The sequence below is a fragment of the Grammomys surdaster genome, unplaced genomic scaffold, assembly GCF_004785775.1.
Source record: "Grammomys surdaster isolate TR1022 unplaced genomic scaffold, NIH_TR_1.0 255, whole genome shotgun sequence".
Lineage (NCBI taxonomy): Eukaryota > Metazoa > Chordata > Mammalia > Rodentia > Muridae > Grammomys > Grammomys surdaster.
In genome coordinates this window covers 4,839,403-4,846,899 of record NW_021604696.1, presented here as the reverse complement: position 1 = coordinate 4,846,899, position 7,497 = coordinate 4,839,403, and positions in this window count along the sequence as shown.

The window sequence follows — 7,497 nt, the reverse complement described above, 5'->3', positions numbered from 1 at the left end:
AGAGAGAGAGAGAGAGAGAGAGAGAGAGAGAGAGAGAGAGAGAGAGAAGACTAGTGGAACAGAGCTTGTCAGGATGCAATGGCTTGTGTCACAGGAGCTGGAATTGTCAGACTCTTCCCAGTATACTTAAGGTCAGAGCTTGGCTGCCCCAACAAGTCAATTAAATAAACAACCAATGATGGAAAGCAGCAGAGGGGATGCTTTCAATATAATCACATTGGTTAAGAGGAAAAGAGAGGTACCGTGATCCTCTGTCTTTGGGGGTTCTGGCATGAGCTCTAGGTTTTACTAGCAATCAAGAGGTATCTAAGCTGTCCTGGTCAAGGTGTGGTCTTGCAATCACAAATTCATTGTTGTCTGGGCTTCTGTCTTTCCTGCAGAGTCACTTGTTTGTCAAGTTGTCAGAACTGTGAAGTCTCTTTCCCAAGAAGGCAAGTCACTGTGCTGGCTGTCACTAGACTCCAGCCTTCTCCTTCTGCCAGCATGAAATTCCTGGTCCAGGGATTTCAATTTCTTGGTGTTCATTGTTTCAATAGGCCAATAGCCAAAGGGAAGGGCGCAGGTGTTCCTTTAGAATATCCTCCTTCCCACCAGGGTGGTTATAAAGCAGGCCATGGGAGTGATGGGGGAGAGGGTTCAGACTTTAAATGAAGGTATGGTATTGAGGTTGAGACATTTTTGAACATGAAAGAGCCTGTGGGATAGCCTTGAATCGGGGGCCTTGAGTGCCATGGTGATAAGTTGGGGTTGGCCTTGAGTTCTTGATCTAGGGAAGCAACATGATGAAGCAGAAGTTTAGATTTATTATTGAGGGAGTTCAGACATTTAGGTGATATGCCTGTCCTGGTGGGCGTGGGTGGGTGTGAGTAAGATCAAACCACGTGGTACAGCCCACAGCTATCTAAGGAAGACTGGAAGGTGACCTGTGACCTCCTTTTGTATGTGTATGGATAGAGGTCAATGCCAGGTGTCTGATTTGGTTAAGCTTCAAGGATTCTCCTCTCTCTTCCTCTCCACAGTTGGGATGACAAGAATGCTTCTAACCCTAAGCTCTGCATTACTTTTACAAGGAGAAAGCAGCACTCAGCAACTCAAATGAATTATACTCAACTCACTCAATTGTGGTGTCCCTAAGGTGGCATTGTTAGAAGATGTGGCCCTGTTGGAGTAGGTATGGCCTTGTTGAAGTAAGTGTGTCACTGTGGGTGTGGGCTATAAGACCCTCATTCTAGCTGCCTGGAAGTCAGTCTTCCACTAGCAGCCCTCAGATGAAGATGTAGAACTCTCAGCTCTGCCTGCAACATGCCTCGCTGGACACTGTCATACTTCTGCCTTGATGATAATTGACTGAACCTCTGAACCTGTAAGCCAGCCCCAATTAAATGTTGTCCTTATGAGAGTTGCCTTGGTCATGGTGTCTGTTCACAGCAGTAAGACCCTAAGACAGTGAGACATGGCCACTGGCTCCACCTTGCATTCCTTTGGGGCACAGGAAAAAACTGGGCATGTTCCTGGGAAGATTCCATATTCCTTTGCCTTTCCCACAATTCCATGATTAGCCTGGTGTTCTTGTCAGTCATATGCCTGAGCCTAACAGTGTCTGTAGCTGGACTTACCTGCAGTGTATTAGTTTTTCATAGTGCATTGATCATGTCCACCCTTCCCTGGCTGCTCACTGTGGCCTTCATATCAAGACCCAGTTTGCTGGAACCTCATTCAGCCTGCTATCTCAGCAGACAATCAGTGTGGGGGGTTGGTTGGGATGACCCAACCAACTGTTTGGGTGATGTCCTACAATGAACCATGGAGTTGGTGGCCATGGAAATTAATATTGAATTTAAATTGATGTCCTTTTTAGCCTGAAGCTCACATTCTTCAGACCTGACATTGGGAAATCTATCTACCAGACTGCAGCACCAACTCGCTCCAAATTAGCACCTGCGCTTGTCTTTGCAAGTTGGATTTGCTCACCCTCGGCCTATGATTAGCCTCCCAGCTATCGCCTCGGCATTCTTGTTATAATTTCATTCTTCTGAATAGAAATGGTGTAAATACTCCTGGGCCTTAGGAAAATTACTTTACTTTTTCTTCCTGTCTCCTTCTTGAACCTAATAATAAAAATGAGGTCCTCTCTCTTAGTCTTTCTTCTTCACTTGTGAGCTTGTGAGCAGCATATCATAGATGCCTCTGTATCCTTCCTTCTGCAAAGATGCTATTGGGTCATGAGGCACACAGGGGCACATACACATAGAGGAACAGCCTGTGACGGCAGCCAGAAGAGGGGCATCTGCAAGCAATGGAAAGAGACCTCAGGGGAAAAGAGACCCTGCTGATACCTGACCTTGGACTTCCAGCTCTCAGAACAGAGGATAAACAAATTCCTGTTACTTAAGCTGCCTAGTCTGTGATATTTTGTTGCTGCCGTCTGTGATAATACAATTACCCTGAATGTGTCCAAGAAGCTCATGGAAACCATGAGAGATAAATATTTCTTAGAAAGCATGAGTAATTAAGCAAACAAATAAAAAGAGCTCCCGGGGCTGGGAAGATGGCTCAGTTCGTAAAGTGCTGGTTGCACAAACGTAAGAATCTGAGTCTAGAACTTGATACCCAAGAAAAAAAACAAACCAGAAAGTCAAATATGGCAGCATGAGTCTATAATCCCAGCGTGTGGGGGCCAGAGACAGACCTTATGCTTGCTGGCCACCCAGTCTTGCTGAATTGGTGAACTCCAGACTCAGAGAGACCGAAACCAAAAATTTAGATAGAAATGGGTTGACAAATGTACCTGACAACCTGTGGACTCCACGTGCATGTGCATGCATGTACACACACACACACACACACACCACTCAGAAAGGCACTAAGCATATGGGTGACACAGGAGCTGGTGTGGCAGATTCAGTGGAGACCCTGCTTTTCAGCAGTCACCTACCCCATGACCACTCACCCCATCATACATGCCTGTGCTGCCATGTGGCATCACTATGATACTGTATGACATTATACTACGGTTCATGTGTCCATGAGAAGAGGTGAGTCTATGGTTCGTGTGTATATATGTGTATACCTTGGGTAGAACTGTTAGTGAGTAGGTGTGTGTGTGTGTGTGTGTGTGTAAGAGTGTGTGTATATGTGTAAGAATGTGTTATAAGAGTATGTCTGTTATCCTTGGAAGTGCAGAGTATGTGTATATGTGTAAGAGTGTGTAAGAATGTGTGAACATGTATAAATGTGTGTAAGAGTGTGTATATGTTAGTGGGTAGGTGTGTGTGTGTAAGAGTGTGTGTGTATATGTAATAGTGTGTTGTAAGAATGTATGTACATGTATATATGTAAGAGTGTGTGTGTAAGAATGTGTATATATGTATAAGTGTAAGAATATGTATATGTATACACCTGTGGGTAGAGCTGTTAGTGGGTAGGTGTGTTGTGAGTCACCATCCTCTGCACCTGTGCTGTTATGCCCGCTACCCCATCTCTATGCATTTCCCCGAAAAGACTGCTCGAGGAGAAATCCAAACTTAGGTGATAGGCTGCCGAGTGTATCTCCTTGTTCCTGTTTTTATTCTTGTTCCTGTTTTTATTCCTGTTCCTGTTTGTGTTCCTGTTTTGTGGGGAGTATAAAAGGGAGCTACGCAGTTGAAAATACAGCATTTGGTCTTTACCAGATGACTCCTCGTTTCTCTTTCTTTCGCCTTCAGCCCTCCACCGATCTAAGGAACTGAGTCAGTTATGCTGCGTAGCTGACAGTGTGTGTGTGTGTAAGAGTGTGTGTGTGTGTGTGTGTGTGTGTGTGTGTGTGTGTGTGTGTGTGTAGGAGGGGAGACAGAGAGCAAGCACAAGTGTTATCCTTGGAAATACTATCTTTTCTTTGAGACAGAGTCTTTTATTGGCCCAGAGATCACCAATCAGGCTGGGGTGGCTGTTTAGTGAGCCCTAGAGATCTGTCTATCTCTGATCCTTCTGCAGTGGGATAACAGTCACATATCATGCCTGGAGTTTTGACATGGGTTCTGAGAACTGAACCCAGGGCTTGTAAGTCAAGAACTTTATGAACAGAGCCATGCCCTCATGCCCTTGTGTTCCTGTCTTCCTGAGCAGGAGAAGCAGGAGGCCCTGGCTTCCTTTGTTCCTGGGCTCGCCAAGCGTTCACTGCTATATCCAGAAAACACTCCAGGGCACCCTCTGCATAGGCTGGTTGTCTGGGAGTCTTTGGGCTCAGGAGGAGACTTTACTGATCTGTGTCCTTTCTTCTGGGTCCCAAAGTTCAGAGTAACTATGGTGCTCACACCATCTGGAAACTATTTCTGAAGCAGTTTCTAGAACATTCCTTGCGGATCTGTGATGGATAACCCTTGATGTGAAAGGACCCCCCCCCCAGTCCAAAGAGCATGGTAGACAGCTGAGGTAAGCTAAGTTACAGATGTACCAGGCAACAGCTCAGCAGCAGCAGCATCCCAAGGTCCCGTGGCAAGCTGGGATGACCCCACAAACATAGGGGAATGGTGTCCTTTGGGGGCAAACTGGATCACTAATGCTGAGTGCAGGGCTATGCTTCCTTTCTTTATACCACTCTCGTTGGGAACAGCAATAAAAAGGCACACAAATTAGGCAGGTCCTTTAAAGGCACAGATTCCATCAAATGTGTGTGGGTTTGCAATGTTTTGAGTAAGAATGGCCTTCATAGGCTCATATATTTGAATTCTTGTTAGGAATGGGATTGTTTGAAAGAATTAGAAGGATTAAAAGGTGTGGCCTTGTTAGAGGACATGAGTCACTGGGAGTAGGCTTTGAAGTTTCAAAAGCCCACACCAAGTCCAATCTCTGTCTCTCTATCTAGCTCTCTCTGTCTCTCTTTGTCTCTCCCTCTCTCTCTGTCTCTCTTTTTCTCTTTCCCTTTCTTACTCCTCCCACCTCTCTCTCTATCTCGTCCCCCCCCCTCCTGTTACCTGTGGATCAGGATGTAGAATTCTCACCAACTTCTTCAGTGTCATGTCTGCCTGCATGCCCTGTATGCTCCCCACCATGATAACAATGGACTAAGCCTCTGAAACTGTAAGCCAGCCATCAACTAAATGCTTCCTTTTATAAGAGCTGCTGTGGTCATGGTGTCTCTTCACAGCAATCAAACAATGACTAAGACACTGTCACAAAAGAATTATCAGACTGACTTACACAATGCAGGTTGGGTAGCTCAGAGGATTGTGAACCTCAGTACATGAAACTGGAGGCCTCAGACGCCCCAGTCTGGCCCTGAAGGCCTGGAGGGTTCGTGAAGAGCTGCTGGTCTGGAAAGCTGAAGAAACTCATGTCAGTGGAGGATGGTAGCCACAGTGACAGAAGAGATAAGCACGCCAGCAGGCACAGTGGTCTGCCACCTTGATGATCTTCTGCTGTCTGCGAGGAGTCTCTTCCTCTGCCCTTTACTCTTAACCTAACAAGGTCAGTATACTTCAAGTGAGCTTATTCCCTAAGCAGGTGAATGGGTCCTTAAATATTTTTAATGGTCTTATGATTTTTTTTTCATCTGATGTTCCTAAGTAAAGTAACTGTTAGCACCATTGGAGTAAAATCTACCATTTCATTAGTTCATATATTAGTTTTGTATTCAGGGATTTAAAAAAGTTTTCTCCTCTATCCTGTCTTCTTTAGTTTTAAATACTTTATGTGATTCTATTTTTATTTCTATTTTGTCATATCACTATGACCTTTTTAAAAATGTTAGTAGTTGTTCCAGAGCAATGCATTCTTCTTCTTCTTCTTCTTCTTCTTCTTCTTCTTCTTCTTCTTCTTCTTCTTCTTCCTCCTCCTCCTCCTCCTCCTCCTCCTCCTCTTCTTCTTCTTTTTCTCCTCCTCCTCCTCTTCCTCCTCCTCCTCCTCTTATTCCTCCTCCTCCTCTTATTCCTCCTCCTCCTCCTCCTCCTCCTCCTTCTTCTTTTTCTGTTTTTTCAAGACAGGGTCTTTCTGTACAATTCTGGCTGTCCTAGAACTCACTCTATAGACCATGCTAGCCTCAAACTCAAAGATTCCCCCTGCCCCTGCCTCTGATTTTACCTCTTCAGTGCTGGAATTACAGTCATGGCCACCAAGACCTGCTACAGTGTGTTTTTGATTTATCAATACCCCCCTAACAATCAATTATTTACTTTCTAGGGGCCATAAATGGCAGCCCTACATGTAACCTAGGGCTCTTGAACAATCTCATTAGAGCCTGCTGCTCTCTTAGAACATAACTACCGCCGGGCGGTGGTGAAGCACGCCTTTAATCCCAGCACTTGGGAGGCAGAGGCAGGCGGATTTCTGAGTTCAAGGCCAGCCTGGTCTACAGAGTGAGTTCCAGGACAGCCAGGACTATACAGAGAAACCCTGTCTCGAAAAAACAAAATCAAAAAACAAGAACATAACTACCTTGTACTTTTGCTTTTGAATAAAATCTGTTGCTGCTTTGTCATCTGTGTGTACATTTTCAATTCTTTGAAATGGACATCAGGAACCTGAGATGCAACTGATCCAGACAATGACTGCCAGTAACACAGCTATCAACAACAGGATAACCAGGCAGGCTTCTGGAATTCTGTATGTTGCTTATTTTAAAAATAATTAAAATGTGTTAAAATTTAAAAACACATCTTTGGGCTAACAAGATATCTCAGAGGATAAAGGAGTTTGCTACCCAAGCCTGACAATCTGAGTTTCTTCCCTAAAACCCACATAAAAGGTGGGAGAGGAGGGCCAAAGCACCAGAGGACAAAGTTGTCCTCTGAACTCCACCCTTCAGAGGGGTAAAGGAGTGTCTTGGTCACTGTCCTATTGCTGTGAAGAGATTCCAAGACCAAAGCAATTCTTATAAAAGAAGACATTTAATTGAGGGCTTGCTTACAGTTTCAGAGGTTTAGTCAATTGTCATCATGGCAGGAAACATAGCATCATGCACTGGGCTGGAGAAGCAGCTGAGAGCTTACATCCTGATCAATGGCTGGAAGAGAGACTCTGGGCTTGGCATGGGCTTTTGGAACCAATCCCAGAGCTGTCACCCCTTCCTTCTTTCAGGCCACATACTTCCACCAATATGGCCTCACCACTTAGTCCTTCTAATCCTTTCAAATAATGCCACTCCCTGGTGACTAAGCATTCAAATATATGAGCCAATGGAAGCCATTCTTATTCAAACTACCACAAAGATGAAGGACAGAAATTTGCTTTTTACTATTTGGTGTCCTGTGTTTATCCAACCTTTTTTTGTCTTGTGTACTTCGTTCTATCTTTTTAAAGACTACTTATAGTCTTCATTATGCATATGCTTGTGCTTGTGTGTGGATATGTACACCTGAGCACAGGTACCAGCAGAGGCAGATGCCACAGGCTTCAGATGCCCGGCATTGGCATTACAGGTGGCTGTGAGGCACTTGACGTGCGTGCTGGGAACTGAAGTCAGGTCCTCTGCAAGAGCAATGTGTACTGTGAACAGCTGAGCCATTCCTCCAGCCCTCACAC